At 47.2% G+C, this 12,216-nt stretch overlaps 1 protein-coding gene across 1 annotated transcript in view; it reads left to right on the forward strand.

Annotated features, from left to right (window-relative positions):
- The window catches only part of LOC144494162 (uncharacterized), a 397,513-nt gene that overhangs the window by 224,514 nt on the left and 160,783 nt on the right, over positions 1–12,216 (forward strand). The gene's annotated exons all lie outside the window — the stretch shown is intronic.

The raw sequence follows: 12,216 nt of genomic DNA on the forward strand, positions 1-12,216 counted from the left end.
CTCCCACCAGAGGAACTAGTTCTGTGTCAGCATGAAAGTGAAGGGGGGGGGGGTCTCCTTCACCCTGTCCGTCCACACTCTAAATAACACACTTCTCCGTGAAGAATGCCAGCTGTGTACCGGATCCTGTTACGCACCGACTCTCCTTATCTTGAGACTTCGTAGAGCTCGGAACAGCTGCACAATGGTATTTGTGAATTGGCTTTCACTATTTCCAAATACCCATCCAACTTGTATGTCTAGAAAACTGCATTTAACACAGAAACCTTGCAAAACAAAAAAGTTAATTCAGGGAACAGCAAAAAGAGTTGAGAGAAATCTTGCCAGATATCCATATTGTAGCGAGTTCCTTCATCATGAGGGGAGGAGTTGCATTTACAAATGGGTGTCTAAACCATCCGCCCCTTACTGCTCTGTTTCCATCATCTGCAGCACCGTGCCAGAGAGCTTCATTTGTAAAATCTATTCCGTGTTATTGTTAATATTGCTGTCTCCCAGCGCCAGGGACCCAGGTTCAATTCCGGCCTCGGGTCACTGTCTGTGTGAAGTTTGCATGTTCTCCCCGTGTCTGCATGGGTTTCCTTTGAGTGATCCGGTTTCCTCCCACACTCCAGCGATGTGCAGGTTAGGTTGATTGGCCATGCTAAATTGACCCTTAGTGTCAGGAGCATTATCAGGGTAAATACGGGGAGGGTTATGGGGATAGAGCCTGGGTGGGACTTTGTTGGTGCTGGCTCAATTGGCCAAATGGCCTCGTTCTGTACTTAGGGATTCTATGATAATCTGGACTCAACATCCTTGGGCTATGGAAGGGTATCTTGGTTTTGGCAAGCCATCACCACAACAATGGTTATTTATATAGCACCTTCATATTTAACACAACAGGCAAGATTTTCGAGCCCCCGCTGGCAGGATACTCCAAAGGCAATCCCCCTCCCAAAGGGGCAGGTTCCCTGCCAGTGCGATGGGCGAGCTACACTAAACACTATAGATATCGGCGGGGCTGGAAGATGCCACAGGTGGCCTATAGTGAACCACCTCTGCCGGCAGAACACGGGGTCCAGAAAAACCACTCAACATTCACAGGCACTTCACAGGAGCCTTATGAACCAACACTGAGCCACATGAAGAGATTAGGATAGGTAACCAAAATCTTGGTCAAAGGAATGTCTTAAAGGAGGAGAGGGACTAGAGAGGTGGAGATGTTTAAGGTGGGAATTCCAGAGCCCAGGGCCTGGCTGGTTGAAGTCACAGCCGGCAATAGTGGAGTTAAGAATTTCAGGGATGTGCAAGAGGCCAGGATTGGAAGAGCGTATCTATCCCGATTTTGATTGGAGTGGTAATGTCCTTTCTGGAAACCACACCTGAGAGGACCTCATATGAGGTGAGGAATGGGGATTCCCGTAATAGCCCGTACAGATAAATAGATTGCCGATCCATCCATGAATCCAATCCATGGCCTGCTTCTGCACGATAGGATTCTATGATCCATCTTTACCTTCATATGTAGCCACTCAAGCCATGGTGAAAAATGGCATCAACTGTGTGTGAGGTTGGATACCAGAATAAATCAGTGCCCGCACAAAAACCTGTCTGCCTTGTTACTGAAGTGAGCCAAAATTCTAGTCTGTCCTAACATTTCCCTGACTTAAGTGGTAATGCGTTTTTGAAAAATGAGCATCTGTTTGTGTTTGTTGACTGTATGGCACACTGTTACAATTGATGCTACATGCTTAAAATTTCCATCCATAGAATCCCTACAGTGCAGAAGGAGGCCATTCAGCCCATTGAGCCTGCACTGCCAACAATCCAACCTAGGCCTTATCCTCATAACCCTACGTATTTACCCTACTAATCCCCCTGACACTAAGTGGCAATTTAGCATGCCCAATCCACCTAACCCACACATCTTTGGACCATGGGAAGAAACCAGAGCACCCGGAAGAAACCCATGCAGACACGGAGAGAACGTGCAAACTCCTCACAGACAGTGACCCAAGCCGGGAATCGAACCCAAGTCCTTGGCACTGTGTTGGCAGTAGTGATAACCGCTGTGCCACTGTGCTGCCCATTTTTTTTCTAAAAGAGGCCGTTTGGCCCCTATGTCTTTCCTAGCTCATTGAATATGCTATCTAATTAGCCCATAGAATCGAGCCTTCCAGCCTTAATAATAAACGGAATACAAGAGATTACATTGCATCTGTAACTCCTCGTTCAATTATAAATCATTTTAATTATTTAGTTGCCATTCACATTATGTCATCAGTCCTTTATTCTGCTAACGTGCATCTTCAGGATTGAAAAGTAATGAGGTTCTCTTTTAATTCCAGCCTGCTGTGAGTAAAATAGGAGCCTGAGTGGACATTTCAGACATTGCAATCTCATCCGTTTAGTTACTGATACATTGAATGTTCCCTCGGGGTTAGTGAAGTGCCAACCAGTAGATTTTTAATGACGCATAATGTCGAAAAAGTCTTCCTTCTTGTTACTGTAACATTGTTTTCCTCTGTCTCTCCTTCTCGCTCTGCACATAGGAAAATGTCTAGAATCATAGAATCCCTACTGTGCAGAAGGAGGCCGTTTGGCCCATCGAGCCTCTACCGACAACAATCCACCCAGGTCCTATCCCCGTAACCCCACATATTTACCCTGCTAATCCCCCTGACACTAAGGGACAATTTAGCATGGCCAATCAACCTAACCCACACATTATTGGAGTGTGGGAAGAAACCAGAGCACTCAGAGGAAACCCACACAGACAGAGGGAGAACTTATAGACTCCACAGAGACAGTCACCCAAGGCCGGAATTGAACCCAGGTCCCTGGAGCTGTGAGGCAGCAGTGCTAACCACTGTGCCACTGATCCATTTATAGCTGCTCAGTCAAGACAGAAATCTCAAGAGTTGCTCTTGCCCATGTAAACACATTACTGTAGATTTGAGTAGGATCAAACAGCGCACTGGAAATTCCCAGCCATGTTGTGGTACGATCCTTCAGCAAAAACGTCCTGTGCAATAGCAAGCTTCATCCTTATTGAATATTGCTGGATTGTATGGTTCTTCTTGTTGGGTTGGTCTCGGGCTGAATTAAGCTTAGTGGGTTTGAGTAATCTTGCAGTGCAGTGGTCCATCTCATACTTCAATGTACAGGTTTGTAATTTAACGCTGTCTGTTGCCCCAAGCAAAGTCCATATTGGAAATGAGTGCAAAATGTAGGCCGGGATTCCCCCCACCCTTTCCCCACTTCCCTCAAGGTGGGTTTCCCAGGAATGTAAAGCTTTATGTATGAGGAGTGTTTGAGGACTCTGGGACTGATGGAGTTTAGAAGGATGAGGGAGGATCTCATTGAAACTTACAGAATACTGAAAGGCTTGGATAGGGTGGACGTGGGGAAGATGTTTCTATTAGTCGGAGAGACTAGGATCCGAGGGCACAGCCTCAGAGTAAAGGGACAGCCCTTTAGAACTGAGATGAGGAGGAATTTCTTCAGCCAGAAGGTGTGAATCTGTGGAATTCATTGCCACAGAAGACTGTGGAGGCCGGGTCATTGAGTGTATTTAAGACAGAGATAGATAGGCTCTTGATTGGTAAGGGGATCAAAGGTGACAGGGGAAAGGGGGGAGAATGGGGTTGAGAAACTTATCAGCCATGATTGAATGGCGGAGCAGACTCGATGGGCCAAATGGCCTAAATCTGCTCCCATATCTTATGATCTTATGAACCCACCATAGAAGATCAACTTCGACAGGTCTGGAGATCCCACTGACAGAAGGGGCTGGAAAATCCCACCCATAGAGTTTACATTCAACATCTGAGCTTACAGCAGATCCTTTCACAGTGAGACACAGAGCTGTTATTCATTCCCTTGCTAATTTGAGAATGCATGAACTACACCAGCTATAAATGCTACATAAGAAATAAGATCAGTCGTAGGCCATTCGGCCCCTTCAACAAGGTCGTGGCAGATCCGATTGTGGCCTTAACTCCACGTTCCTGACTGCCCCCCATAACCATTGACTCCCCTGTCGATCAAAAAAATCTGTTGAACTCAAACTGGAGTGTTTTCAATGACCCAGCACCCACTGCTCACTAGTGGTGGGGGCAAGGGAGAGAATTATAAACACTAACAACCCTCTGAGAGAAGAAATTCCTCCCCACTTCTGTCTTAAAGGGAAGTCCCCATATTCTGAAACTCTGCTAAATTCCCCCTCGAGAGGACACATCCTCTCAACATCTATCCAGCCAAACCCCTTCAGAATCTTACATGTTTCAATGAGATCATCTCTCATTCTTCTAAACTCCAACATCCCCCTGAGGTTCTTTTATATGAACCAGTGGAATGCAATGGGGTGATTCCCTGATTTGGAAGCCCAGAAAGGTTGGCGAATGATGGGCCCATGACTCCTCAATTTGAATTTTGGATCCTGGTTTGTAGACATGTAAAGTGCCAACCAGCAATCACTGGGATCTCGATTCTATCAAGGAGAATTCAGTTGGGGCATTAGCCCGAAGATTGACCTTTCAAAAATAGGTTAGTCTTCGGTGAGATTGAATGTAAAGGAATAAATTAATTAAGATTGAAGACCAATATCCAACAGCTCAAGCGTTGTTAATAGAACTCTATCTTCAGTGCTGCCGAGAGCCAACTGCCTCAAACCGATGATGGAATAATTCACAGCATCTTTACAGAAGAATGTACATTGAATCGGCATTGGCTCTCTGAAGTAACGTTCTACCTAATCCCACTGCACCGCCCCCACCACCCAACCATATCCCTGTAACCTTGAACATTCTTTCTTTTCAGATAGCAATCCATTTCCCTTTGGCCACAAGGGGGCAGAGTGGTTAGCACTGCTGCCTCACAGTGCCAGGGAACTGGGTTCGATTTGGGTGCCAGCCTATATGGAGTTTGCACATTCTCCTCTTGCGTGAGTTGTGTAGGTTAGGCGGATTAGCAGGATAAATGCGTGGGGTTACGGGGATAGGGCCTGGTTAAGAGGCTCTGTCAGAGAGTTCGGTGCAGGCTCGACGGGCTGAATGGCCTCCTTCTGCACTGTAAGGAGTGAATGATTCTATGACTACCTCAATCCAACCCACCTCCACCACCCTCTCAGGAAGTTTGTTCCAGACTCCAACCAACTTCTAGATGATATTTTTTTTCCTCATATAATTTTTACTTCTTTTGCCCATTATTTTGAATCTGTGCCCTTAAGTTCTTGATGCTGTCTTGAGAGGGAACAGCATCTCACTATTTGCACTGTCCATATCCCTCAGGATCTAGAATACCTTTCTCAAGTCTCCTCTCAGCCTTCTTTTCTCCAAGGAAAACAGTTCCAACCTCTCCAACCTATCCTCATAGCTTTATCCCTGGAATAATTCTTGTGTGTCCCCTCTGTACCCTCTGCAGTGCCTTCACATCTTTCCTGAAGTATGGCACCCAGAACTGGATGCAGTAGTACAGATGAGGCCTTACTAGTGTCTTTATATTAGATCAATATGACCTCTTTTACTCATTTCCCCTATTGATAAAGCCTAAGTTACTTTTTGCTTTATTAACTGCTCTGTCAACATGTCCTGACACCAAAGATGAACGTACATATGCACTGAAGCCCCTCTGTTCCTGCATCTCATTTAGAGATTCTCCCTTTATTTTATACTGTCTCACCATGTTGTTCTTGCCAAAATAAATCACCATACAATTCTCTGCATTGAACTTCACCTGCCACTTATCTGCCCAATCCACCAACTTCTCCTGAAGTTCAAGGCTATCCTCATCACAGTTCAAGACATTTCCAGTCATTGTATCATCTGCAAATTTTGAAATCATGCCCTGAACACCACAGTCTAGGCCATTAATAATTCCAACACAAACTCCTGGGAATTTCCACGAACAAACCTTCCTCCAATCTGAAAAGCAATCATGTATCATATCATTACTCCCTGTTCCTTTCACTCAGTCCTTTAATAACCAAAGATGTGCAAATTAGGTGGATTAGCGGGGTAAATGTGTGGAGTTACGGGAATAGGGCCTGGTTAAGAGGCTCTGTCAGAGAGTTTGGTGCAGGCTCGATGGGCTGAATGGCCTCCTTCTGCATTGTAGGAATTGTATGATTCTATGACTACTTCAATCCAACCCACCTTCACCACCCTCTCAAGAAGAGGTGGACTTACACTCTTGGGGTTCCCGTGCTCTCCCTCTTTGCGGGGCCGCCCCATGACACCACACCCTGCCTCCTGGTGACATGGTGGCCCACCCACAGTGAGGGCCTTATGCTCGCCTGTCCAGCCCTCCTCAGCCCTGGCCTGAGGGTCGAGTTGCCCCTGCAGCCGCTCCCCTTGATGATCTAAGTTCGCCGGTGTGTTGGTGGCTCACTGGCTGCCTGGCTGCTGCTGGCTCTCCGGCCTGGCCTCTGCTCTCACTCTTGCCCGTCCTGTTACCCAGCCCTCCTCACTCTCAGCCCTGGCCTCTGGTCACATCACCGCACTGCTCCCCGGAAACCACACCGGTGCCTGCTTGGCCTTCGCACCTCCCAACTCCTCACCGCTCACTCAGATAGCCAAACCTCGAGCCTCGATAACATGTGTGCTCCTGGCTGACTGCCCGGCTGCTGCTGCTGGTTTATCTGGCCTGTCCCGGCCTCTGCTCTCACCCTCAGTCAGTGGCCTCGCCTGTGCCAGTCCGGTTACCCCCCGGCCCTCTCACTCTCAGCCCTGGCCTCTGCTCTCCGCCTCGGGTCAGCAGCCTCGGGTCAGCGGCCACGCTGCTGCCCAGCACTCACCTTCTGGTCAAGTCATCTCATTGCTCCCAGATAACCATGCAATCTCAGAGCTACCAGGTTCTGATTGGTGCTCCCACAGCCACCTTTCAGTATGGAGCAGCCCCATTGGCAGTAATCCTGTGCTGCAGCACTGTGTGTTTCATTGTAAATCCGCCTCTCCACTCAGCCAATTTCTCACCCAAGTGTCTACTCTCCCTTTTATTCCATCAACTAGAATTTTCTCACAAGTCTGTTGTGTGGCATTGTATTAACTGCCTTTTCAAAACCCATATATACCACATCAACAGTGATGGCCGAATCAACCTTCCCTGTTATCTCCTCAAAAATCTCCAGCAAGTTAGTTAAACATGATTTTTCCTTAATGAAGCCAGTCTCGCTTTCCTTAATCATGCCACACAGGTGATGATTGGTTTTGTCCCAAACTATTGTTTCCAGAAGTTTCCCTACCACTGAAGCCGAACCGACTGGTCTGTAGTTGCCGGTTTTATCTTTGCACCACTTTTTGAACAAGTGTGTAACGTTCACAATTCTCCAATCCTCTCGCACCACCTCTGTGTCTGAGGAAGACTGGAAGATTACAACTAGTACCTCTGCAATCTCTACTCTCACTTCCCTCAGTACCGTCGCATGCATCGCAGCCAATCCTGGTACCTGATCAACAATAAGGATAGCCTTTCCAACAGCTCCTCCTTCTCAGTTGTAAATTATTCTAGTGTACCAGTTATCTCCTCTCACACCTCGGCCTGCATAGCATATTCGTCCTTTGTAAAGTCATAAGAACATAAGAAATAGAAGCAGGAGTAGGCCATCTGGCCCCTCAAGCCTGCTCTGCCATTCAATAAGATCATGGCTGATCTGATAGTGGGTTCAGTTCCACTTACCCGCCCGCTCCCCATAACCCTTCATTCCCTTATTGGCTAAAAACCTATCTATCTGTGACTTAAACACATTTAACGATGTAGCCTCTACCGTTCCATTGGGCAGAGAATTCCAAAGATTCACTACCCTCTGGGAGAAGTAGTTCCTCCTCAACTCTGTTCTAAATTGACTCCCCCGTATTTTGAGGCTATGCCCCCTAGTTCTTGTTTCCATTGTAAGTGGAAACAATCTCGATGTTTCTACCCTGTCTAGCCCCTTCATTATCTTATATGTCTCTATAAGATCTCCCCTCAACCTTCTAAACTCCAAAGAGTACAGACCTAATCTACTCAATCTCTCCTCATAAGCTAACCCCCTCATCTCCGGAATCAACCTGGTGAACCTTCTCTGCACCCCTTCCAAAGCTAATATATCCTTTCTTAAATAAGGGGACCAAAATTGTACACAGTACTCTAGATGTGGCCTCACCAGTACCTTGTACATTTGCAGCATGACCTCCCTGCTTTTATACTCCATCCCCTTTGCGATAAAGGCCAACATTCCATTTGCCGCCTTGATTACCTGCTGCATCTGCAAACTGAGTTTTTGTGATTCATGCACAAGGACCCCCAGGTCCCTCTGCACAGTAGCATGTTGTAATTTTTCACCGTTTAAATAATAGTCTCTTTTCCTATTATTCCTTCCAAAGTGGATAACCTCACACTTACCAACGTTATACTCCATCTGCCAGATCCTCGCCCACTCACTTAACCTATCCAAATCTCTCTGCAGACTCTCTGTGTCTTCCACGCAATTTGCTTTCCCACCCATCTTAGTGTCATCCGCAAACTTTGTTACCCTACACTCGGTCCCCTCCTCCAGATCATCTATGTATATGGTAAATAGTTGAGGCCCCAGCACCGATCCCTGCGGCACGCCACTAGTCACGGATTGCCAACCAGAAAAACACCCATTTATACCTACTCTCTGTTTTCTGTTAGATAGCCAATCTTCAATCCACGCTAACACTTTACCCCCAGCACGTAACCCTGGGCTTTGGAATGTATCAGTCTGCAACACTCAGTCTGGAACAACTCCTTGTACTGGAAAACAACAAGTTTCAGGCAGACCAAAGAGCGTCTTTCAGCAAATTGATGCTCCTCCAGCAGCAGCTGATGTTTGTCTCAGAGTGTGTCCCTGGGAACAGCCCATAGAGCACAGAGTCCTGCGTCACAGAGCTGCTCGAGATGAACCTTGACAAATACCATCTCATCTCTCTCCAAATCTTTTTTTGCAAAGGCACATTCCACAAGGAGATGGACAACAGTCTCTTCCCCACCACAGTCACCTCCAAGGCAATGTGCGGAGAGGCTGAGACTCCAGGTGTGTTGGAAGGATCTGACAGGGAGGGCCTTTCTCACCACCAGCCAAGCCAGGTCTTGGTGCTTGTTTGAAAGTTCTGGCGTTCTGCCAAATTACTTTGACAGTCTGCTCAGGGAATCAACCGACAGGTTCCACTATTTCCTCTTCCTGCAGGGCCTCTAGGACATTAAGTGCAGACCATTGCCTGATGGACTTGTGATCGAAGGTGTTTCCCTGCATAATTTTTTTCTGTGAGGGACAGGTGGTACAGCACGGTCCAACTACTTGGAGCGTAGCATGGCAGACCCATCCTTCGCAACACTGGGAACAGCTAGAACCTCAGCACTTGGAGCTGAGTTTTTCTGTCTCGCCCACCACAGGAATCATAGCGGATGGGACAAAGATCATACAAAGGTCTGTTGACCTCAGGTGGGATTTTCCAGTTTCAGGATGAGCACAGCCATAAAATCCCACCCTTGGTGTTTGGGTACTGAGGATCTATGCACAGCTTGATGCAGTCACACACAAATGTCGCCATCAAGATTAAAGCGATGTTAGGCATGTTTTTCACCCTTTATCTAGAAGTTTGATGGACTGGGCAGCACGGTGGCACAGTGGTTAGCACCACTGCCTCACAGCGCCAGAGACCTGGGTTCGATTCCTGGTTTGGGTCACTGTCTATGCGGAGTCTGCACATTCTCCCCATGTCCTCCGGGTGCTCAGGTTTCCTCCCACAGTCTGAAAGATGCGCTGGTTAGGTACATTGGTCATGCTAAATTCTCCCTCAGTGTACCCAAACAGGCGTCGGAGTGGCAGCTAGGGGATTTTCACAGTAATTTCATTGCAGTGTTAATGTAAGTCAACTTGTGACGAATGAACAAACTCTCTACTTTAGCTCTAGGTTTGTAAATCAGGAGCTTGGGAACTCAGTCCATTTTTGACCTCCAGATAAAGCGGAGGATTGTTCAGGTAATCACCACCATGCAGGAGTGAGGAATGTGCCAGACCTGCGCCACGTACAGCAACTCCGAGAGTGCCTCACACCTGATGACCAGGTTCTTACCTGCAGTGAAGAGGAGGGAACATCAATCTCATGTGCGCGGTTCAGTTTCATATTAGCTACTCGCTCCTTCCAGTTTCTAATGCATGCCCTGGTCCCTCTGAACCATATCCACAGCACATTTAGGCCACCTGACCTGATGATGAAGGGGACAAGGGATTGGTCAGCCAAGCTGCCAAAGAACATGGCCTTGCTCTTGCCATGATCGATCTTGGTGCCCGAGGGCAGTTTGAACTGGTCGCAGAGTTTGATCAGTCTGCAACCGACAGTGGATCCGAGCAAAAGCCAGTGACGTCATCCATGTCCAGGGAGACTTTGACCTGAGTGTCTCCGCTGCCAGGGATCGTCACTCCCCTTCTGCCCACATCCTTCCTGATGGGCTCAGCAAAGGGTTCTATACAACACACAAACAGGACGGGAGAGAGAGGGCAGCACTGCCTGACTCCAGATTGAATTGGAAAGCATCCCCATTCCCACCCATTGATTGAGACTGCGATGCTGATGTTTGTGTAGAGCAGTTTTTTTTAATACTTTTCCAATTCAATCAAATCAAGTCCAATTCAGAGTCTCAACAAGTTGAGACATTTCAGATCCAGGCTGACAAGACAGGGCGAGCGACCAAAATCACCCTGTCCTGGGCCTGATCTACATGAGCCAAGCTGATTGGAGAAGGGGGAGGTTCCTCCTCCAAGACTTGAGCTCATTTGCATCTTAGCCAAAAGGCCGAGATGCCGCTTTTAAAAATTGCTTCATATGAAACATATGAAGCTTCAGTGTAACCTAATGACCTCAACCAAGTGCAGCCGACCATACTACACTTGATCTTAGTCAAAAGGCCGCGTAGAGCAGTTAGCTCCAATTGCAGAGTCCCTCCCTTTCTCTCTCTCTCTTGCGCTCTCACTCTTGCTCTCTATCTCTCTCACCCTGTCTCTCCACCTTTAAGTTGCTCCTTAAAACCCACCTCTTTGGTCAACCTTTTTTGTCGCAAGTCTTATTAGTTCCTTGTGTGTCTCGATATCCAATTCTTATTGATACTGCTCCCTGAAGGGCAAGTGCCTTTTTTTAGGAGGTTTTACCAGGTTATCAGATGTTTCTAAATGCATGTTATTCTTGTCTGCTGGTTCACCAGAACCTTTTTATGAATGGTCAGCTCTGCAGTGGTCAGGGAGCCTAAAAACACAATCACACTTCCCATTTCCAAACACACTTGTTTGACTTTACTCAGCTGCAAATGAGCTTTCAGGAAATACTCATAAAATATGGCCAGGATTCTCCCGAACAAAATTCTAAATGCCACATTTGTGTAAACACTGGACTAACTCCCACTGGTGTTTTAGCGGGATTTTCAAAACTGAATCTCCCACATTCTGTGTACTGCAGAGTACCTCAAAGAGATTCACGCTGAAAATCAAGGGGCGGGGCCCATTCCCACTGGAGAGTCTGGCAGCAGAGCGCTGAGCGGGCCACTGTGTATGCGCCAATCTGTCAGAGCAGAGATCGGTGCATGTGCAGTGGTCTGCTCTGCCAGCCTCCTGATCGCTGACCAGCCCCGCAAGTACATTCAATGACCTGGTTTCCACAACCTTCTGTGGCAATGAATTCCATAGGTTCACCACCCTCTGGCTGAAAACATTCCTCCTCATCTCGGTTCTAATGGGTCGTCCCTTTACTCTGAGGCTGTGAACTCAGATCTGAGTCTCTCCTACTAACGGAAACACCTTCCCCACGTCCACTTTATCCAGTATTCTGTAAGTTTCAATGAGATCCCCCCTCATCCACTGAGTACAGACCCAAGAGACCTCGGGCGCTCCTCATATGTCAAGCTTTTCATTCCCGGGATCAGTCTCGTGAACCTCTACTGCAATGGGTGTCAGCCTTGATTAGGCATTCAGACCTCCAGGTGGGAAATGATTTGATTCAACAGTGAGAATGCTCTCCGCCGACCCACAGCTAACCCCAACTCTGTATTTTACTTAGGATTCAGTAGCTTGCCTCTATCACTCATTGAAACAGGCATCTACAGAGTATTTGACTATTTATAGAGTACAAATATAGTCACAACAAGGATAGCTGACATTTCTACCATACTGAGTCTGGTTTATTAATTTTATAGGGAGCTGTAGGACCTCCTGGAGTTCAAGGACTTTCTGGAAAACTT

Source organism: Mustelus asterias, chromosome 5 (assembly GCF_964213995.1).
Source record: "Mustelus asterias chromosome 5, sMusAst1.hap1.1, whole genome shotgun sequence".
NCBI lineage: Eukaryota > Metazoa > Chordata > Chondrichthyes > Carcharhiniformes > Triakidae > Mustelus > Mustelus asterias.